Here is a 24,931-nt window from a genome sequence, read left to right on the forward strand (position 1 = left end):
GTACTGCGGATCTCAATTGCTTCAGTAAAGCCAATATTCCCGATTCAATAATGGGGAAGATACTGGGCAAAATTTGGCTTGTTTCACAGAGTTCCAAAGCCAAAAGAATGGCTAACCAAAAAACACAAAAAGCGAGTCACAGATTTGAAAAAAAAAAAAAAAGAATTTATAATCCACAAAACATATGGGAAGATTTTCTGTAAGACTGACCATGCATAAAAAGAAATTTTATTGTCAGTCTTAAATCTGAAATAGCATTTCAGAGAAAAGCCAAACTATCAGTCACATCTGATAGATGTGTATTAATTTTGGCTGCTTCATGATGTAAATAAATGGTCATAAATGATGGAGCCATGAATCCTATTCTCTTGAAGTAAATCCTGAAGAAAAAGCCGTGTCAACTGAGTTTCACTACTGTGAGACACAACTCCTAACCACAGCTACAAATGGAGATGTTGTAAAATGGTTTATATAATCTATATCATGAGAAACTCTTTCTTTTGTCTGCTCACCTCAGGTTTCAGGTGGTGTGTTAGTGACGCTGATGCAACAGTATACCCACATGGGTCCCAAGTGTCTAACAAGAATGTGTTGTCTGAATTATTAATGTCTGAAATAAAAGCAAACAACTTGGATGTGTTGTTCTTCAAATTGTTTCATTCCCTGTTGAGTTGTAGTGTTTTGAATATTTCCAGATGAGTCTAATCTGAAAAAGGAGCTTTAAAAACTCTGCATTGTCCCACTAGCTCCCGATAAATGTCAATATTTTGGGATCCTGAGCAAACCCAATTAAATTTTCTCTCTCATTTCCCTCAACCTTGAATTACCCCTTAGACACTGTTCCTAGCACAAAACAGTACCACTCATAAGAAACTGCATGATGCTATCCTGACAAATCATTTTAATCTTTTCAAACTTTGACTCTGGTTTTGGTTTATATGCACAGGATGACTTTGCAGGTTACACTTTGTTTTCTCAGCAACAAGCCACCCTGCTCTGAGTGCCAAAGCAGCTACTTCCAGCTAGTATACACTATTTTTCACTTCTTTTACTCTTGACCTTATTCAGGCATTGATGGAACAACAAAGCAATAGAAAGTACAAAACCTTAAATCACACAGAGCTCTGGCAGCCTGCTTTCAGAGAGCCTTATTTTATGTAAAATGCAGTATAAGACTATATGTAGAAAATTATCATGGTAAGATAAATTATTAAATATAATTTGACAGGATAGTTTTTATGCTAACAGAAATGCAATTATTACTGAAACTGCTCAAATAAATCTATAGTTACATTCTCAATACATGTTTTGTTTCTTGAATTTAAGCACAGGTATGGAATTGCACAATTTTATTTCTCTGTTAGTGTGTCAACATTAAAAATTACACACAGAGACATATCTTGTACAATTCAACTGAAAAACTAATTTATAAAAGAAAAAACATATTAAAAATCTGAAATAATATGGCTACATAAATGTGTAAACAACTAAACTAAACTTTTATTGAAGCAGCTTTAGATACATTTTCAGTCTATCTCCAGGAGTTCACACCAACCACTCTATACAGTGAATATGATCATCTGAAATTTCCTGCCTTTTATAGATTTGCATCCCTTAGTCAAATCTCAACAAAAGTATCAGTCAGGAGATGAGTACAAAATTATTACCATTATGTATATACAGTATAAGGAAGTCACCAATAATAAAAACATAAATAAAACGTGGAACAACAACATCAATAAATTAAATTTCCTATTGTTGATCGTGTTGTCCTGTCAGACAATAGCCAGAGAAGATCAACAGATCTAAAGAAATTTTTAATTAGTACAGTTTATGTTCTTTATGTGAATAACTCTTGCATTCTCCATTCAAAATGAATTATTTTGAAAGCAAATATCCAAGACTATCCCCATCTCGCAAACCTTGGGCTGAACCACGATGGATTTAATTAAACTAAACTGGACGACTACAAATAAGTTCAGCACAAAAACACCACCGCAAATCACCAAGTGTACATCAAATCTAAGGTGAAATATGCTGGCGGCAGCTTTGTGCTCTGATGTTACATTAATCCAGGTAAAGTCGAAGTTTCTGTGAAGACTAAGCACCAGCTGGTTTTTCCAAAAATGACAGGTGTCCCCTAAAAAGCCAAAGAGGGGATTACAACCAAGTTATTGCAACCACTTTTTCTCTGATTCTCACAGTTACATTTTACAAAATGGTTTAAGTTTCTATTTCAGAAATCAATCTTTTCTCTGTTGATGCTTAAAGCAATTTAGAAAACAGCAGAAATCTTCACTGGGCCTTTATATATATATATAAATCAATTCCAATGACAGCGATATTAATGGAAGCCACAGGTCACAGTAAATGGTACCACTATGGCACTGACCACTCATCAAAGTAAGTCCATAAGTACTAGCTAACTCAATCAGCAGTGGCCACTGTAGTTTTGTCTCTGTCTGGTAAAAGGGACTCAAAGGGCTATAAGGCTTGTCTGATCTCCTGGGAGGTGAGTTTAAACCAGCTGATGGACAGTCTTGCCCCTGGCTGTACTTCCCATCAGGCACTTGACATCATTTAGCAGCTATTTCGACTTGGCTCTAGCAAAGCTTTCAATGGGATTGTGGTGCTGAAGTCACTGCTCACACGTTGACAAACAAGTGTGAGCAGAAACTAAGAGTTTCTAAATGTTGAAACTCTTAGTGACTAACCTGGAGTCTGGTGCTTTACAGTTATACGTGCAAACTATTAGATTGAGTAGAAATACAGAAGTTTCTCTGTATGATAGTACTTATACAAAACATAAACTGCAAAAACAGAGAGTGGTGACCCAGTAAATTTGCTAATAGTTTTTAGATGCCTATTGGGCAAAATATTAGACCTTAATTTGTTCTTCCATTGTAAATTCAATAGAAACAAAATGGATACTGATGCCCAATAGAAAACCATCCTTGTTCCGAACAAATGCTTTTGTATAATAAGCTAATCTTTATAAGTTTAGATTAACTTGTCTGGGAATCTGCTTAGGTCACTAGTCTGGAGTCTGCTGCTTTAGACTTATACAACCAGTGGCCAGGGTTTAAAGGGTAAGGGTATATTACATATATATTTTCCAACAATTTTCCAAAAACGTTTTACGTTTATCTTTTGTCTATTTGAGGGAGAAAGCTAAGTGACATGCATAGTTTTTTTGGGGTTTTTTGTGCTAGTTTTCTTTTTTATCACAGAAAACTTTTGAGACACTGGGACTGTCTAAGATAAAAAAAAGGACTTTAAACCAAAGGTTAAGATGCAAAACTCTAAATTATTCATGTTCTCCGGATGTTTAAATGCTAATCCTAATACCAGGCTGAGTAAGAATACATCTATGCATCAAGATTTCAAAAGCAGCTTATTTGAAAACATTGTGCAAAATGAGTAATATTCTGTGAGGGCTAGAAAATAATGGCTTTATTATTTTCTAAAACATTATGTTTAACATGGAAAGGCCTGAGGTTGATACAAGAACTGATGTTGGTGGGTTGGATGACGAAATGAAATCTACCCTGATGAACAAACAGATACACCACCCACAATTTTCTCTGAGAAGGATGTAATCACAGATGCCACGGCTTTTTCATCTGATCTCAGTGTGACCCCAGCTCCATGCTAACTCTACCGGCTTTGATTAGAATTTTAATTACAGGTAACAGACCTTCTAAAAGAGCTCATCTGTGCAAAGAATGACAATGCCTTGCCTATGTGTGATTTTCCCATGCTGATTGGTGAAGGACAACATTGTAAAAGCATCAAAACAGTGCAAAATGACCTAACTCGATTCTCCAGCTCTTTTTAATTTCCACAGCTGACGTTGACTGAAGCGGAAGTCAAATCACAAACCAAACGCAAATCGCCATTAAGCTGTCAGATGTGGTTTTTCCATACCTATCTACTGCTGCATTATGACCCGGTGTAATATTTATCCTCTCTGAATTCAGTTCGTATCAAAGTTAAACCTTTAAAAGAAACTTCCAAGACCCCGGAGGATTAAAAGTCAATTTAGCCTCAGAAGAGTCACCTTTGGATTCAGTCTGAGGAAGAAACCTGAATGTTTTAAATGAACCGAAGTTACATGCTTTAAGTAATGCACCCAACAGGATTATGTGGGGCTCTTCAGACGGATTTGTGGGAGTTTGTGTGTCTGCGCCAAAGAATACCGAAGCCCTTGGCAGCCAGATGTCTGCAGAGCAATCCCACTGCACAATTACCTCCGGACATCTGGGACCTATAAACACAGCAAGGCGGCTTCAGCTTTTCTTTTTTTTTAATTTGGTCTCTAGTTGTCTCTTCATCTTTGTCCTCTATCTTAAGGCTTTTTCTTCCTCCAACTCCATCTCAATGTCTGTATATAACTTTACCTTTTACTTTGCTGTTTTCCATCGCCTCCTGCATGCATATTATTTTAGCAATTCCTTCCTGTACGGCTCCAATCCCTGAGCACATACATCTTTTTTTAACCGCCTGCCTCTTCTTCCACTTCTCCATCTAAAATTTCCCCTATTTTTTCCCCATACCCAGCTGGTGGCTAACTCAGTTCCTTCTCCTCCTCAAACAGTTGTCACCTTCATATTGTGCTGCTTTCACTTGTCACTCTCTTGGACTCTTTGACAAAACGTCACCTCCTCCCTGAGCGCCAGCAGCAGCAGAGCGAATTTGCTATTCAAATCGGTATTCACAAGATTTTTCACCTGGCGAACGTACGTATTGCAAAGTCATACAAGAGACTATCATGCAAATTATTTTGCCTGACACGGAGAGGATTTTTACATTTTTTTTGTAGAAATGTCACCGTCTGTTTATACGTGTAACGGGAGATAAGGCAAGCGGGACTAAGTCGAGGATGTGCGCGATGAGGAAGTCGCTAATTTCTTAAATTACTTTGACACCCCTGTTGTGACATCCAGAAGCAGGAAAAAAAGAACATAAAACTCTAATTTATATATAATTTGCAAGTGACAATCTGTGAAATGGGAGGATGGGGAACATTTGTGATGGCGTGAGCTCAGAAATGATCTACGGGACAAAGTCCCTGAGGCTGCAGTTCTATTTCACTAAAAAGTCAAAGGTCCCCATTTTCTTTCCACAACAATAAACCTCTCTTTCTTCATGTATCCAGTTGTAAAAATTGGTTTCATTGTGGATTTTGACAATGTTTACAAATCCCTGCCAACATCTTCAGAGATCAAGATTTGAAAGGGTTTTGTTCAGCAGCAGAATGCAGCACCGACTGGGAGCTCATTTTGCTGGGTCAGCACAAAATGAGGCACATATGAGCTTCATCCAATAGCAGACATATTCCTTTTCTGTATGAGTTCGTTGTTGCTTATTAAATGTACAAAGAGAAGGGGAGACAAACAAATAAGAGAGCGCCGATTCTCGACTTCAAAGTCGAAGGCGGAGCTGAATGCAAACACGCGCAGATAAAACAGTAAACCAGCATCTCGTTAGTTTTTCAAACACTTTTTTTCCGAAGCAAAAATGTTTTTCTCTTTCAATTTAAAGTTCTTTTAATGAGATGAGAGAGAGAGACAGTTATGAATGCCTCAGTAAGGAAAGTAGCCATTGGCTGTGGCTAGTTGAAACCCCCTAGTTATCTACAACCCTTTTCAGGATATTTTTTTAATAAATCTTTTTTTTTTCTTAGTTTATTTCTCTTAAGTCTGGTTTTGCTTTTAACTCAACTTACAAATAGTCTTTATCAGACTTTACTTTTGCAAAACTGACAAGTCCAAGTACTTATTTTTAATAGTAGTGACTATTCATTTCTGATTATGGCTAACAACATGCTTAGTGACAAAGTTGATAAAACTGGCAACAGAAGCCAAAAAAATGGCTGCATAGAACAAGACTGAGCTGTCTGTTCTACAGATGCTGCTAGTCAGCTAGCTAAAGAAATTAATGAATGTAACCGTTTGGAAATCATTCTTGTTTAAAAAGAAACCGTCATTCACTGTGTGGCTACTGAAAGAACCCCAAACGTCCTTGTTATTGATGTGATATGATTCTAGTCATGGAATCTGTTAACTATAAACACAATATATGAAATGATTTGACTGAATTCTGATTACCAGAACAGATAGCCCAGCTAACAAGCTAATTTGGAAATGCTATGCTAAAAAGATCAATATGCAAAGTGCACAACACAAAAAACAACCTGCGTATTCAGCCACTGACAACTGAAAATTTTGCAAGTTTTTACATTTTTATATGAATGCCAGCTTAAGTCACTATATCAAAATCTAGAATAGTCACAAAATACTTTTATAGATATAAGTAACACTGATGTTCCTCATGTCGAATGTTAACTCTTCCACTCACTCCCTGTAATGTCATTTGTCATTTTTATTTTGTAAAACTATCCTTCCCTCTAAAGGTGAGGAGGGTATGATTAGTGTTTATCTTCTATTTAATCCTTAAACGTGAGACAAAATTCAAATACATGGACACAAAAGTATCCACCATTTGAAAATCTCCCTCTATGACACTGAAGCTTTTAACTTACAAAACAAATGTGTGTTTTGCATTTGTTAATTTTGTGGCTTTTCTAATATTGCTAATGTCAATAAACGAAGAAAATTCAATTTTTATTTTGTCTGTGAACATTAATCAGAAATATGGATTTTTAAAAGACAGTATAAAGTAGAATTTTGCAATACAAAGTGCTTGAAGAAAACTGACTTTGCTAATTAATGATAAGCTGCAGAAATTCAATTTGTAAAAAGCTATCTTTACAACCTTTTATGAGACGCCCAATCTTTCCATCGTGGCATTCAGCAAAGTGGCTGTTTTTTTATGAGCAAATACGCTAAACCAAGAAAAATAAAAGAAATGTGTCCAATCTGTAAAAATTACACCCAAACAAAATTCAGTCTTAGCCTCAGGAGACTCATCTACCAGGAAATCCTATTCCAAATGCATATCATAATTTTGTTAAACCAAAAATTATTTTGCTGTCATGCACCAAAACAGTATAATAAGATGAAAACAAGCATGGCTGTGGCTGTGCATATCCAAATGTGCTTTATTTGTAACGCCTCAGACAGAGTGAGCCTCTAAGCGAGTATGTCCTGTTTGCACCGCAGCTGAGAGCAGGATAAATAATTTCTCCCTAGCAGGAGTTTACAGCATCTTGTGATGATTATTGGAGCCAGAGGAGTAAACGAGGCCCATGAATGTTTACCATGCCCCAGATAGCTCAGGTAGCCTGTCACGGCAATCTAAATATGGCCGCAGAGGAAAAAGTCGGTGCGAGGGAACTGTTTTTGTCCAGAGGATAAACAGTGGTGCACAGGAGGTTGATTTAAGGAGGAGTGATGGTGGGTGGTTGCATGTGGATACAGCAGCAATTCATCCCCTGAAGTATTGGGTGGAATTAGACTCTCAAAGTCGGAGTGAGCCAATTATTCCACTGTTAAATGTGAATTACTCTTGTTTAAGGAGTCACTTAGGTAATGTAAGCTTCAAATTTTATGCCCAATCTAATTATAACCCCCAATCTTAGGCTGTTAACAGGTACAAAACACTAGTTTCCATCTCAGTCTGGAAGCGTTTGCCTATCTTTAGGACAGTTTATTTTGAATTTATGAATATAGCTACCCCATGTGTTCCTCCTTTCCATTCATGTTCATGGTTCACTTACAGTGCAACACATTAAGGTGGAAAGGCCATCTAAGCCCAGCAAAAAGACAAACGTAGTCATAACACAACCTCGACAAACGTCAGACATTGGCATAAGTCAATGACACGTCATTTTTTTTCAGTAAAACATAAAGGTCTCATGGTGTCCAACTGCACACCCACTCAATATTATTGACCTCGTCTGTCCCTGATGGCTTTCTAAATATGGGACGAGGCTTTTCATTTATTCTCAGACGCCTCTGAGAGTCCTTGAACTACTTGTCCCCGTCATCGGCAGTTTCAGGTGAAACTGCTGACCTTCTGAAGCAACTTGAGTGAAGTACTCTGCACATGCAGATTGCCTCAGTGGGTCTTCTTGTCCCAACTGTTCTTGCAAGGACATTAATATAGGATTGTTGATCAGGAAGGGTAAAAAGAGATTAGCTTTATTAGAACCTGGAAAGCAATGGAAAATAAAAGTGCTCTTGTCTGTTTGACATCTAGGCTTATTCTGTTTGAATATTTATAGAGACGAGAGAAAAGTTATTCAAACTAAATATCAAACTCATGTTTTTATTTGACCAAAATACTGCTGAAATGTTTGTTGACTACACCTTGGTTTTTTTGTTTTTGTTTTTTTAAGTTCTTTTTTACAGATGGGCCAAGACATGGATAACAGAAGGTTACCAAACATGTTTCCAATGCCTTGATTTACCCAAACATATCAGCAATATCAATAAATCCACTCAAATATGTTTTAATACCTAAAAAAACAGAACTTGGCTAAGGAAACTACTGTTTGTGTCTGAAAACTAACATTTTGCTGCCTAAATTGTGCAGATTTTAATATACAAACCAAACATGTCTTGCATGCGTACATTAAACCACATCCATTTATTACATAAACCTGAACAAATTGTCAATTTACATAAACCTACTCAAACATAGATTTCCTAATGACTGACTCTTTACCACCTATAAAACCTAATCAAATATTCTTACCAAAAGTTATAAGCAATTTTTTGACTTTTTGATTTATCAAATGGTTATTATAAATGTCTAATTCTAAATAGCAAGATTTCTAATGCCTAAAGTAAACATGTGTTTTAATTAATATTTAAATGTATAGACTTTTGTGTAAACCTAACCATGCATGGAGGCAATTACACCCCATGAGCATTTATCCAACATCTCTGCAAATAGATGCCCTAATATCTCCATGTTAGTTTACTAACACTGTTTAAGACAACCAGCGGTGCTTGTTAACACTTTACAGGACTCTCCCAATGAGCTAATGATTTCTCCACACCAGCAGCTGGAAAACAGCCATTACGTAACTTTTAGGGCAAGGTTTGTTAACGCCACCAAGAGCTGTTGAAATACGACCGCGTCAACAAAGTTGGAGGTGGCGTTTTACGGATTCAGTGGAAAATAATCAGCCGTGAGCACAGCTGGAAGCAGCGTGTTGACCTACATAATATCTGCGACAGGTGATTTCATAATAATCTGCAGGAACAAAACAGTCAGCTTGTTATTCTGACTGCAACTGAACATTTGATTCTCAGCAAAATGTTGTGCTTTTGCTTCTTTGTTTTTTAAATGGGAGAGTTTAAATCATGGCTCTTACAATGTTTTGACCAATTGTTGTTCCCAGAGATGCCACCTTGAGTACTAGATTAAATGGGATGCTTATGTTTGGCCTAGGACCTAACTAGTGGTTAGTTAAATTTTCCAGGGTCAGGAACAGGTCTTTCCTTGGCAACACCTGTTGCTAAGTAAGCAATAGCAAAAGTAAAGCGGTGATTTAGTGGAAAGGGGCAATCCTGGGGGATTTTCTGGAATGGTTTAAAAGAGCTGATTAGGTTTAACTACAAACATTATAACTGCTTCTAACGTAAACCTAATCCACAGCAGCACAACAGGCTTCAAGACCAAAATGATTCATGAACACCTTGTGATTATCTTATCACTTAACAGTCCAAATGTTCAAGTCTGGTGGTTTTCTTTGACACAAGCATGTAGTCACTTCTGATTTCTAATAATCATAATTTAAGACTGAAACATTCACCCATTCCAGTATTCAGTGTCCAAATTCCTAAATTAAAACCTGGATCAAAGATTGAAACCATGTACAAACTAAGCCATGTTAATCTTTGTTGAAATATCAAGTCAGATATTTTATATCTTTTTATACCACTTAGAGACAAACTGTTTCAAGCACACAATTTCTTTAACGAAAATTGAAGTGATGCCAGTATATTGCAGCAGTGAATAACACCCACATACTGTATTCCTGTTGCTCTTTTCCTATGAATATTTAAACAAGCATTGCTGATCCTGAAGTGGCACCCTTTACATTTCATCGAACGCAGTTGGTCACGCTGAAGGTTTCGTCGTTGGCGAGCTGCCATAGCGATGAACTCCATGTCTCGTCTCTTGGCGAGCTGATTGTCTTTGACTGGAGACCGCGGGGGCTGATGGGAGCGCATATTCAAGGATGACCACAGGGACATGGCCCAGGTGTCTCATTGCTGAAACGGGAGAGTGAGGCTGTCAAGGTGTGACATATGAGCTAATGACCTTTGGCCTTGGTAGTTCAATGGAATGGGGGGTGTGGAAAGGTAAAGTGTCTCACCAACAGCTTTGAATGCTGTTCAAAAAAGAAGGAAGGGATGATGTGCCACTAAGCATTTAACTAAACACAGAGTTTGGAGCTGGGTGTCCTTTAAAAGTGTCACCGACTCAACCGTTTGGCTCTACTCCCCTTCACTTTCCACACCGACTTCGAACGCGCCTGTAAAATGTGCCTCCTTTCAATATGAAATCCTCCAAGCAGTCAAGATTGGAGGCATTAAGAAGACAATTGTTTGTCAAATTCTGTGCTATAATCCTATGACCCACTTTTAGTCTGTTCACAAAAACCCTTCTTGAATTCCTCTGGATGGTTTTTATCACTGTCCGCTTTGAAGAATAAATTTCCATCATTCACTGTAAAGGCAAACCATTTTCCTTCTTTTTTTTCGCCATGAGATTCCAATACAGCCAACTCTGCATAAAAATGACTCGCCTGGTGGGTGAGCGAAGCAAAAATCAGGCTTAGCCCTGTTCCGGTTAACACATTTGAATGCTGATGGAGTTTGGATGCCAGGAAACTGGTTGGTGCAGTTAGATGTTAATGCTTCTGTAGTTTTAATGAATAATGAAGTGATGACATGGTATGTGTTTTACGAGATGTTCTTCAGTTCATTACATTGCTACGCTTTGTAGTAATGAAAGGAAAACGTGCGACGCGACATTTTGAAAGCGATATTTGCTCAAAATATCGGTTCAATTTCTTTTAATATGATTACCTAATTAAAAAACTTCACAGTATCACTGTTTTTTTTAAGTATTGAAAACCTCTAAATGGAGCAATAGCCTGAGAAAAGCATAATAATTTTATCAAGAAATCATCTTGTTATAAATCTACATAATGAATTAAATTGATGGATTTTAAAAGAAAATATGCAAAGGTAAAAAAAACCTGCTTGCTGTGATGATGGAAATACTAAACCAAGGAATATTTATACAGTGGAGTTTGACTACTCAATGCTACACATGTGAGGAAAATGTAGATTGACAACTGTGTGAGAAAGGAACATTCATTGATGGACAAAACTCTTGTCAATAACAAAATCACAAAACGTGATATACTTAAGTGCAACAATAAATAAATAAGTACAACAGATAGTGAGAGTAGGCTAACTGACCCCAACAAGCAACACATTTTTGCTGCAATCAAATCTTATGAAATTCACCAAAAGGTGAGTCATTGCAAGTTAGAGTCATCGCCCTCAGTGAAGAAAATGGTATGGAACACCAACCTGCCAAATTTATTCCCAAAGTACATTTACAAGTTATCTAGCAGCTCATGAAAGAACATAAAACATCTAAAGTGTCACAAGATTTACTTAAGGTCAGTGTTCATGATGCAACAATAACAAAGTGACTGGGAAAAATTAGAAAAACTACTAGCATAAAAAAAAAATAACTTGGCAAAAATATCTTAGGTCATTTTGATGGGTAGTTGTTCAATTTAACCTCATCAAACCAGGGTTTTAGGCAGACCAGAGTTTAATTACATATTCACACCTTTACAAACAAAGCGGACTTTGGAGTTCTATTAAACAAGCTGGTGTGAATGCACCTTAAAATAGCGCACCAAACCTCACTGACCTTCCTGTACCACTCAGTGGAAACAAGACATTAATGAATTATGACAACTGTCCATTGGGGTAAAAACACAAAAACACGCCTTTACCATAAAACTGTACAAAAAGATTTCCAGTAACTGACCCATGCCCAAGATGATGCATTAGTTTGTAAAAGAAGTCAAAAGGAGAGCAAAAGAAGCTTTACTTTGTCTCCGTTTATTCTCTAGACTGTTTTACTTAAGTGGAAAATGATGTCATTTAATGTGGCTGTGTGAGTTTACACTCAGCCAAATGGGTTTACTTTCCCCTCAAGAGCAGGCAACTTAAAGTTTGAAGCCTCCAGTAAATAAATTGAAGCTGTAAAACAAATGTGATTTAGACAGAAATCAAAGGAAGCATCTCGCATTCAAAACATGTGGAACGGAAAGATAAATACATGACAGACAGCATTTAAACATCTGGAGAACATGAATAATATACAGTTTTGAATCAGAGCGATGCATTTTAATTTTTCTCCCCAGAGAAAACTTGTCAACTGGATTACCAGTTATTTTTTTGTTTATACAACACAAAAAGAGATATCCAACACAGACCTCACAAACTTCTTCAAAAATACTATACGATATATTCAATTAATATTTGAATTAGGGCTCCATTTGAATTAATTACTGCATCAGTAATGGGGGTGTAGCTTTGAGGCAATCAGACTAAGGCTCTGCTGAGGTATTAAAGTACCTTCATAAAGCTCGACGGCAAAGAAAAGCATAATCAACTTATTTAAAAATACAGCCACAATGGAAATATGTTTCAGTACTATATTTCAGAGTGAAATTTCAAAGGAATTGATATATATCTAGAAAGACCGCTAGTATTTTAGTTTTGTTTTTTTGTGTTCCATATTTTTTCCTACAGTTCTTCCTTCCACTCAACTTTCAATTTAAATTCTGGTTTGTAGAACTTTCAACACACAGGTAACTTATCTTCCTAGAAACTTATTTTTTGTGATTTTACTTATTTTGATAGACTGAAAAAGGGTTTTTTCATTAACTGTAGGCCAAAAATAATCAAAATTAGCAAACAACTTTTCAATCATATTCCAGTTTATGATTTACTGGAATTAAAGAAATATATATTTTTAAATAAAATACATGCTTATCTAAAATTGTATGTCTTCTTAGCGCATTGCCACAAAGGTAATTATGGAAGAAATAATTGTTTTAGAGGTATTTCAATCCACTTTAAACATCCTGTGATTGCTGCACACTGGTGGGCTTTCATGCAGCTATTTACTTCATGGTCACTTTTCCTTTGGCAGATCTAATATTCCTGTCACCGCCTTCCAGTCTAGTGTAGGCTGACATGAATAAACATTAATAAACAGAGGGAAATGAGGTGATTATTCCGAGATCGTCTGGGTTGCTTTTCATTTCTGTGCATACCCAGCTCTGTGATGAAGAAACATATCAACACTCCAAATGAAGAAATACAAATTCATATTTTCACAGGATATTAACATTTTCTCATAGTACTCTTCAGTTTCTAGCTTTTCTGATGCTTTATATAGAGGGAAGTTAATGCATAAAGTGTCTAATAATTGGAAGATTTGGCTGTAGCAGAGGAATATATACTGACAGAGGTGACTAGATAACTCATATTAATACATTAAGAGTGTAGATGTGCCATGTTGCCAGTTAAAATGAGCGACATTTTAACCGTTGTTCATCTTGTTCAGTGTCTCAGAAGTGACAAGAGGGACTCGGGTGATGCAAAGCTAGAAAGTGTCCCTGTCCTTCCTCATCACTGCTTAAATGCTGCATAAAGTAAAACTAAAATAACAGCTAAAAGACACCCTGAGGTGCAGAGGGGCTGCCTCCCTTGGGAAGATGTGTTGGGTTAAGAATATTTGGGTTACCAAAGACAGTATAGAAACCAATATTGCTAATTACGTTTAGAAATGAGATATACTGCTGTGTACAACAAGTTTCCTAACTCAAAGTCCCAGGTGGGTTTTAGATATTCCTGCAAATGTTTTATACTCACTCATTTGTCTCAAAGTTCCTTACATATCCTTATCAGAGTGCCACAAGGACCAATATTTGTCCCACTGCTATTCAGGTTGTAAAGACCTCCTACAGGTTTATGGGAATGTTAGAATTGCAGTTTCTGCAAATGACACACTGACATATATACTGTAGATGGGAATGTCAATCAAGTTGCAGATGTGCTACTAATAAAAACACATTAACCGGTATTTACAAGAAAATACAATGCATTGATTTAAGCAGATGTTGGTGTTTCAGGTTAACAATATAAATCTGTTCAAGAAATTAAGTAATTACTTGTAAAATAAAGCATCTTTCAAACATATAGTACACTCACAGGTAACAATTTGTGTCCCTAAACTTAGTTATAGTGTCTCTAGTCACAACTACTATATTAGATCACTTATACTTTATATTAGATCTTGTTAGTATTTGATCAGAAGTCAAAACTTTCATCATAATAATCCTCTTAAATATAAAATTCTCAGTAAAAATGTTAATAGCGTAATTGTAAATTCATCTATCATCCATGTTTTCACTATGCAATATGGCACCTAAAGAATTTCAAGCATTCGGCAAGCTGTGTGTAGAACAGATGAGATCCTTGAGTCCTTCAAGAAGTGGAATGTGCTTCTATATAGTTAGAAAACTCTTGAAAAGCTTTCTCCCATGAAGCCAAATAAATTGGTTAGTAGCAAGCAGTGCTGCCAACGTTGGCAAATATTAAATAAAAATAGATTACATTTTCTGTTATGCGTTTAGAAATGGATGTACAGTTACATTACAAATTGAATATTTATGAAGCTAAATGTATATAATCTATTGTTCCAATTGTGATTGAAATAATATGTGTGAAAGAAAATAAAGCCTTGTTATCTTTATAATAGGATAAAGATTTGGAATATCATGAATGCAAGATATTCCTAATAAAACAATGACTTGCTCCCTTTAGCAATAGAAGGGGAAAAAGGGAGAATTAGACTGTCCATCAATCTCATTGGTATGATGGCTTGGAGTCATAATGCCTTAGTCACCATTCTCCACATTGTACAGTGTGTTATATAAAATGTCTGGGTATTGACCGACTTACTGTGACCCTTAGATCCAAAAATAAAGCTAAGGCAAGCTTCTTGTCAATAGCTCTAGTTGAAATAGAGGTTTTCAAACTGTTAAAAAAAATTACTCACAGGCAAGTGCAGACTGCATTTGATCTGTCATTTTGGATTTTCTTTCAACTGTCATTTCAACTATGCAGCGATTATTTTGAGCACTTCTTGTGGCGTTTTCCTCTCCAATCAATTTTTCAATAAAAGCTCAGCGTTTTTCTGAACAATGTCTGAAACGACCCGTTGTACTCAGACCTACATGATCAATATTTGCTGCCTTTGCCCTTAAATGAGTGTCATACGTTTGACACCTGATCTTTTAATTTATTTTTTTTTTAACAGGATGAATGGTTAAACTCTGTAGTTATTTTAAAGATATCTGTATGTCTTAATAGAGAGAGGTTTAGTATAAAGCTAATACATTGTGTGGCCTTATCGTGTACAGTATTTATACTAGATACATCTTTATCTTTAATCTGTGTTTAAGATTAAATGTGCTGATGGAAATGAGCCAGCGAAGTGCAAATCACTTGATTAATGCTCCTGTATACAGTCCTTGATAAATAGCCCATTTGTTTTGTAGCTCATTACCCTTTCACCAGGCATTTCATCTTTTTTGTAATTCATTTTTCTTAATCTATTAACAATCATTAATCGGGAATGTTCAAATTTGAGTTGGGCTAAACAAAAACTTTGTTAAACAAGTTTACACTGCCATATTTTTGCAGCACTTGAAACGCAAGTCAGTAACTGTTAGACGCCACCTACGCCACCTGAGTCTCATTCTCCATGCAGCCGCAAAGTACTGCGAGTAAATGGACACCATGTGGGAGGTTGTTTAACTCTCTTCCCTCGTGATACCACTGAACTTCCTTGATCTCCAACTGCTGCCAAAGGAGAGATCATCCGTCACCTTCCAGGGGAAAAGTGAAAGCAGATACGACTTGAGAGAGTCTGACTGAAAGCAGACCCGAAAAACGTCCATATGGCCAAACAAAGAACACAGCCCCACACTGTAAACATGTAAAGTTTTTCAGGGCTGCTTGAGGGGTCGACACTAACCAGACGTGGGCTGGCGCGTCGCAGAGCTAAATGACATAGAGATGCTTACAGCACAGAATAGCCACAGCTGTGAATTTAAAGGGGGAGTTCAGCTTCTGTTCAGCTCTACGTCTTTGACTAGACTGATGCAAACGGCAGCAATTAAAGCTTTTTGTATTTTACTGAAAAACAACCACAAAATCCAATGTATCTTTTTGGAAATTTATTGGATAGACCTCTGGTTCTTTAACTATGGTAAAGTAACACTGGCCAATTATTCACAAGGTTAATTTGAATGACCTGTAATGTAACGCTTATATACGCTGTATTAGTGCCAAAATTAAGGCTTATGTGCATCTACATTAGAACAACAAGGCTAGCTTTAGCTTTGACTAAAAACTAGCATGCCTAAGCTTGTCACCCAGTATATTGCTCACTTCCTCTACTGGAAATTAGCACAGATAAGCAAGCATTAGCCTTGGGTAGGTGTTCTGTGATACGAAGTTGAAGTTAGCTTCAGGTTTCAGGTGATTCCACCTAATTTTTCAGAACCACTGGCATCTTTAGATCAGTAGCTGACTTTGGAATCCAAATAATATCTGCATATGCAATAGTTTTGATATTGGCACTAATACTGCTCCATATTAATAAGCTCCAATATCCAATAGGATAAATTGTTCAATCACATCCATCTTTGCTTCATCAATTGCTTCTTGGAAAACAGGAGCAATAAAAACAGGTTTAACTAAAGCAACACAAGCACTCATGGTTAATCAATGTACTTGGAAGATACAGGTTTTTGGTGGGAATAGTGCAAAAATAGTTCTATGTGTATGACTACTTCTTCAAGGCACTATATATGATGGCTAGAAATAAAGATAAGGTGATGTCTAAGGAGATTAAAATTCAAGTTTTGCAAATTATTGTATTTTTAATTTTTTTAGAAGACCTCAAATTATAGACAAATGTACAGCATTTGATAAGTTGCAGTGACTAACCTGAAACTAATAATGCTCTTTTGTCTCCTCTCAGTCACTATTAATGACATAGTGCATTAGCTATGTATTTTGATGACTAATAGTCAAACAGTGCACAGTGACATCAGTTGTAGTTTGGCATCACCAGATATTTTGTAAATCACTCAAAGACACAAAGCTTCTCCGGTTTGGCATTTCCTGCGCACTGTGCCTCCTATTCATCTCCCAATCACTTTGATACCAGACGTCCTCTGTAGTCTCAATGACCTCACTTGAGAGTTCCCCCAAATCAGTCCAGATCAAAGAACTTCATGTTTGATCCTCTGATAATGATGGCAAACCCCTTTTGCTCCCCCTCAGCACCACGAGCTTTGAGATTGACGCATGACCCCCAGACTTTATCTGTCAGTTTTATTTTAGAACTCAGAGAGATGTCATCCATAAAAAGAAAATAATTGTAAAAAAAAAACCCAAAATAGTCGATTGGGACGGAAAAGAAGCGAAAAGCGGGCGAGCACTTAGTGGAGTAATGACGGCGGTTAGCATTCGGAGCCTCCCGGTTTTTGTGACCTAGATAGAGAGTGACATGAGCAGGCGGTGGTGAATGGAATTGCTTCCCATTTGCTCTACACTGCAGCGCAGCTCATACATTTCTGCCGAGAGATGGGACCACTCTGTCAAACACAATATGCAAATTTCTGTATTTTTTATTAGGAAGAACATCTGACATTTTGCATCAGATTTAAAGGATGCACTTCAGCAGGGAGGAAAAGTTTAGGAAGTAGAGGGGAGATGCAGCCAGATATTTTTGCAGGACTGCTTCGCGTGTTTGTGTGTGGGAGTGTGTATCGTCAGATGGGAAGCACTTTATCATTGCAGTGCAAAGATATTCCCACAAGGGCACTTTCTTCAAACTTTTTAAGCGGTACTCCTCATCCCGCTGTTTACATATTCATGAAGAGTTACTGATATTTTGATCTAAAAGACCTCCATCAGCATAAAGGCATATTGAGATGATGACAAATTGGTAGAGGTGCCTGAATGTAGAGATTCACTACTTTGTCCCTATTCAGAGTATTAAAAAAAATAAAAAATAAAAAATTCAAGGTCATATTCTGGTCCCTAGTCTGAAAATCTGCCTCATTTCACACTTTCTGCATAATTCCCTCAACTATGGACCCAAATGACCCACGAGATTGCCATGAATATCAATGTCAAGCGTGTCTGTCCACGTCACTCCATCTCCAGACTGATGCATCTCTCGGGCGTCTCCGTTAAGAGAGCTCTGCCCAAGGAGAAAGATGCCAGAGCAGGAAATCACTAGCTGAGGCATTTATGTCACCTTAAAATGTAATGTATATGTGTAGTTTGGGGAGGGAAAAAAAGCAACAGAAATCCGAGCCCATTTGGACATCTTTACAGTCTAAGGCAACTTTTACTACGAGCGTTTCCTGGGAAAAATCATGACTTTGACCTCCCGTGCACTTGTAAAAGAAATTATGTTTGAGGCTGTGACACTTCTGCCTTACTCAAACAAGCCAGAGAGGAAGATTTACAGCTAAGTTATGATCAAGTGTGTCTCCAGAGTGTTTTCTATTTACTTGTGCTAAATGTGGTTTGACTCATAACAGCTTTGGGCTAATTAATAAATAAATCAAAGCAGAAGATAAGGTCTCTAAATCTACATTCATTCTTGAAATACAAAATATTATGTGAAGTCTCTTGACAGCAACCGATTTTAAAACCACAGAGGATAGCTGTGGATCAGAAGAGTCGTCAGCCAATCAGAAAGCTGTGTGTGTGATTCCAGCTTTGCAAAATTCTAAATTTCCCATACATCTATATTATTAAGTGTGTATTTGTATAAATAATCAAATGTAATTCTTAATTGAGTTCCAAAAAGAGCTGTTTTCCCAAACTAGTCATTATTAAAATCTAGATCAAAGCTCCGTCTTGACTACATTCGATTTTTCACATCAGACTGAATCTTCTTCAAATGTGTTTTCCAGCCTCTCAACATCAACTCTGTCCCTGCTGAAGAAAGGCATCCCCATTGAGGATGATATAGTCAGAATGGTCCAAAAAGCACAATTTTGCCTTCATTTTTCATCCACTCCAGTTTTGAACTATTTGTCGAATATAATTAATACAACAAAATACATTGAGGTTTGTAGTTGCAACATGAAAAAGTATAAAAAGCTCCTGGAAAGCAGATCCTTCTGAAAATATGCAGATCTTTGATGCCACGCTCTAACTAGTCATTGTGGATAGTTTAATTTATACATACATGACATTATAAAGCAAGACATCTTCATTTCAATACGGTAAATTTAATAAATGTTTTCTATAATATTTGTGATAATCTGCAATTATAGCTCGACTGAGTCTTGCACACCAACACTCAGGGTTAGATAATAAATCACAAACAGCTGCTGCGTCTCTGCGATAATGAAATTATTAAACTTTCATTCTCTAACCGGAGCTGAATTGAACAGATGTAGAAGCTAAATTAGTGTTTCACCAACTCCGTTCTTTGCTGGCAAATTGAGAGAACGTTGCGGAGTGGGACAATTTCACAAGGGAGGGGCCTTCTTGTGTCAACCTGTATTACTTTCTCTAATATGACACAGTCAACCGCTGGTACTCAGTCAGGACAAGGGCCCTTCAAATAACAGATACCTCTGCCTGAATTCAACATGCAGAGCCATCAGGCTCAGCTGCCTCAGTGCCTGACCTCTCCAAGCGACTGCCCTCCACCACACATTACAGTTGTATAATGAGGACTAAAAAAAAAAGAGCGTTGGCTACAGTTTTAAAGGTTAGATGTGCAGACAATCGGTGGGAGCTTCAAGCATATGCATGACAGAACGTCTGAATGCTTCTCGATCCCAGACGAAAGCAGTTTGAGAAATGCGTCAAGAGCGCCTCGCGTATCGATCGCCTTGCGTCTGGTGTCTGCGTGGGAAGAGGACAGTAATCAATGGAACCACCTGCAAACCGTCCCCACCTGACATTTCAGCCAGACCCAAGCAAACACCCAATTATTTGACGCAAGCAAGAAAAAAAAAAGAAGCGATTATGAAAAATACTGACATATCCGCAGCTAGAGGAAAGTGTTTTATGATTTCCTGATGAGCTCAATACAAGACGAAAATGGTCCTTTTTAGCAGTTTTAGTCCACTTCTCTTTTTTCCTTTAACTTTTTAATGTGTGATCCAGATCAGCGTGGGCAGACGGAGGGCTGTGAAAAACTATTTGCACCTTTAGAGATTTCTTCTTTCTTGTGTTTGTCGCACTTGCAAGCTTCAGAAGGGGCATATGCTAATACTGAGCAGAGATAATCTTGGCGGATAAAAATAAATTTAAAAAAGTATTCTCATGATTTCATTTTTTAAGGTTAAAAGTTCATGTAGTGTAAGGTAATGTTATCCCTTCTCCTTAAAATAATAAAAATAAAAAATCATGAACAAAAGCCACAACCCGGGGCTGATTATTGCCTCAGCTTTAAAATGTACTTTTTCGCACCAGGCCAGATTGGCTTAGATAGATTTTTTTTGTTCCTTTTTAGTAAGATTTTAAAACTGCATTTTGAATGTACTTTGACGATCTAAAGCACACAAGAGTAATTAGCAGCAAAAGCAGAATAAATATATTAGAGGAAACAAGCCGTCTCAAAGGAATGTCATGTGTGGACTGTTGTTGAATGATTAAAACAACTGCCACAAGTGTAAATCTGGATTTTTAACTTTTGGTCGCTTTTCTTATCAAATCCCACTCCTGTGTCGCTATTCAGGACTTCAGAGCTTGTGAGTGGCCTTTTTTTTTTTTTTTTTTTTACAGATAAGCCCCATTGTACGGCAGAAAAAGACCCTTTTGTGCGAATAACTGAGCAGTCAGCCAGATGCAGCCGATGCTTTCTGATGCACAGCTCAGAGCAGGGTTATTATTTAATGCATCTGCTTTTGAGATACACTGCGACATCTTTGGAAGTCGGAAGCACAAAGGAGTTGGGGAGGGTGGGAGGAAAACGGAAAAGAAAAAGAAAAAAAAAAAAAAGGTCTTGCTGTACGCTGCAAGTTTTCAAACTTAAGTTTTTCTGGCACTCCTTGATCACACAATTCTCCAGCACCAGTGAGAAGGAGCTTTCAATAATTCATTCATAAGCACAAAATGTGTTGGTGCTTTTCAAGAGGTGGCTTGCGTCTGCAGCCGCTGTTTTATTAGGCACCCAAAGACGGAAAAAAATAACAACATCACAGTTCCAAATGCCAACGCTTCCTGCCACTTTCTCTTGCTTTGAAGTAGAAAAAAAAAAAACATACATAATCAGAATGGAATTGCAAGCCCAGCTCAGCAGTCTATCTTCCAAACGTATCACTTCTGTGGAATACGCTGCATATAATTTAGAAAGAGTCTGCCATCTCCATATCCATTCCTACTATACAGCCTGATATAGTTATGATCAGATGTTACGTTTGCATAATATTCTTTGGACTATTAATTATTATTAGACCCATGTTTTTTGGGGGGGGGTTCCCAGAGTGAGATAATGATAAATGCAATGTTATGCAACATTGTTATCTACATACAGGCTGATTTATCACTTCATGGTTTCATCCTGTTGAAACACCTAATTCACCAAGTAGCTGCTGATTTAATGGCAAGTGAAGGATTTTGGAGATAATCCAGGTTTCTCATTATTCTATCCTCCATATTCAATGTTCCTGAACATTTTGTTCACCTTTCATATGAAGCGGGACAGTTTAAATCTTCAAGACCTTGGCTTGCATCCTTATAGATTTATTCTGTCCCTTTTCTTTTTGGTCAAATTGAAGAGTATTAAATCTGGATTCCCAGGTTCAGTCCTCGAGAGCTATCATCCGTCAACTTTTAGATGCAGCCCTTCTCCAACACGCCTCAATAAAATTAATAATTTGTTGCCAGACCTTTGCAGAGCTGATGAGGGAATTCAACCATTTGATTCATGTGGGCTGCAGCAGGGGTGCATCCAGAATTTGCAGGGTAGTAGCTCTCGAGAGTTACCGCTGGAGTTTTATTTCATAGAAATTCTAAGAGAAAAGTAGCCTCAGACCATTGCATTCCCACTACAGTGTTTGAATTTAAATATGACATCCTTTTCCTAATATTCTTGGTTTTTACTCCAAATGGAAAACTTTTCAAGGAGTTTGTCGGAATATGGTCAAAAAAAACTTTGACGTATAACAAAAACATGACAGCTTTGCATTCAGTTTGTTCATCTCTTGTTTGGGCCATAGAAATTTATGGATGTAACTTTTGCATATTATTATTTTTTTCTTTAATTATCCATTTCACAAACCTTAACTGATGCAAATGAGGCCTGCAATGAGACTGCCGTTTCAGATTTCCTGAATGAGTCTCGATTGCTGGATAGTGGCTCTCACTGGGGTTCACTGGAGCCCCAAAGTCTTAGAATTGGATTTTATCACAATTTTCAAACTGACACATGTCCGTTACTTCAATTTGTGTGTGTTTTTCTTAATTTTTGATTGGGAAGTGGTGCTTTAAAAAAAAAAAAACTTGCCAAAGATGTTCTATTTAAGTAATTTCTTGATTGTAGAAGTGTGGCAGTAATCAGGCATTGCTTTTACTAAAGAAACTGAAGTAAAATCATAACCAATTCATAATTTTATATGGCCGTGATTATAGTTACACATTGGGGCAAATTGGGTTGAATAGAGTTTTCCCTTAATAAAGGAAATCAATTTGAAAATCGTCTTTTGTGTTTAATTGGGTTATCTCTGACCGTTACACTTGTTTTGGTATCTGAAACATTCAAGTGTAACAAGCAAAAAACTGTAAGGGTGTAAATACTTTCTCAGCTTTGAGTCAGAGTGACTTTAAATTTTAAAATACTTTAAGGCTCTGAAATACTTCTGAACGGCTTAGCACCCAAATACATCAAAGATCTGTTGTCATGCCAACCTTCCAGACCAGTTCTAGTCTACTCTGCATCCTCAGATCGAAACATAGAGAACTTGAACATCTTTGTCAGGTGTATGTAAACTTCTGACTAGAACTTTAATACATACAGACGTGAGTTCATTCAACAAAATACAATGTTAAAACACTGAATGGGGACTCGGTTCTATGACAAGTCCTCTAATTGTTGGGAATGCAGATTCATGCAAGTCAAGAGGATTCTATGAAAAACAACAACCTCACTGCACAACGACAAAGAAATGCATATGCCCATATAGCCTAATAAAGCATACAGACTTTCAGTGAACAACATGGAAACAGATGACTGTAGGAAGTGACAGATGCATAAACAGAGAGGAGCTTAAAAAAATAAGCATTGGGGGGAATCTGGAAATGTCTTTATAAGAAACCCAATAAAAAGACAAAAGAGCACAACAGCATGCACAAAATTCAGTTTGTATGTAGATGGGTTGTTATGCTATGCACAAAATGAATCTTACTCGAACGGATCTGAGATTGCTTAGATATGCCACAAACAAGTACGTATCAGGAAGAAGTTTGCTTTATACCACACTAAAAACGAGAGAAATAGAGTTGCTTTTGTACAACTAATGGATTTTAAACACTAAACAGTTTTGATCATAACTACAAAATTATCATTTCTCTTTAAGGGTTGAGTTATCTGGTTTAAATTGATATGTTGGACTGAAAACCGAGTTGCTAGGGTAATTCACGCAGACTTTGAGGTTAGAAATAATAAGATGGGATTAGATGGAACTCGTTGCCCTCTGAGAGCTTTCCCATTGTTCAATTAACTTAGCAAATAACCTGGATAGATTAAAAGAATGCAGCAAAATTCATTTTCCACACGCGGAGGAATACTTTATGAATTATGCAACAATGACAACAAAAAAGTGCATATGCAAGCATATTGGATGCTCATTGTGTAAGAAGCATGATCTACACAGGAGCTCAAAATAAAAGAAAAATGCATTTTTCTCAGCTGAAACCACATATTCCTTTCTCCTCTCTTTCTATCCGTGTTTGGCACACCTCGGCTCCTTTAACCTTCTACGTCTGGAACTCAAATGAGAAATTTAGTCGCTCACCCTGGGAACCAGGCTCATTAAAACATATTGGGCTTCCACTCATACTTTTTTGTATCCAGGCCATGAATATGCATTATTCATGGTTAGGACATCATCGCTCTCATTGTGCTCCCGCCGAACACTGCATTTCAACCCAGGGCCACAAAATCTAACTATGTAAAGTGTACTTTCAGAGTCTAAGATGGAGATTTTCTTTTTAGGCACAGAAACTTGAAAACTTTGGAAACTTGCATATTGTCTAGATTTAAGCAGCCAATCAAGTGAGCAAAGTTCCTATCAAAATATCCACCAATATAAAGCGAATCTGTGAATTTTTGAAGCACATTACAGTGCTAGCACTTCATTTTTTTCCACATTTTGTGTTACAACCTGATTCCAAAATTGTATTAAATCAATATCGTTCCACAAAATTTGACACACAAATAACCCATTATGACATAGAAATAAGTTGTTTTTTTTCTGAAAATTGATCAAAATTAGAGAAAACAAGAAAATACATTATAAATAAGTATTCACAGCATTTACCATCTAAAATTAAGCCCACCTGTGGTAAATTCAGTTGATTGACCGTAACAACAGCAGCTTTAGAGTTGGTGTTGTCCACTTTTGAGGGGATATCTAAGTCCCTGGAACAATATTCAGCCCTTTCGTTTTTAAAAATTAAATTAATATATGACTGAAAGTAATCTGGAATATAGAAATAAGAGGAGCAGATTTAAGTTTGTGAAAAAGTGGACAATTTTCATCGATTCTAACCCTATAATCAGTTCTATAGTCTGTTAACAAAGTGTTCTGTTCAGAGCAAATGTCTCACTCCAGATTCATAATTCCTTCCAAACCATA

The sequence above is a fragment of the Xiphophorus hellerii genome, chromosome 24, assembly GCF_003331165.1.
Source record: "Xiphophorus hellerii strain 12219 chromosome 24, Xiphophorus_hellerii-4.1, whole genome shotgun sequence".
Taxonomy (NCBI): Eukaryota; Metazoa; Chordata; class Actinopteri; order Cyprinodontiformes; family Poeciliidae; genus Xiphophorus; species Xiphophorus hellerii.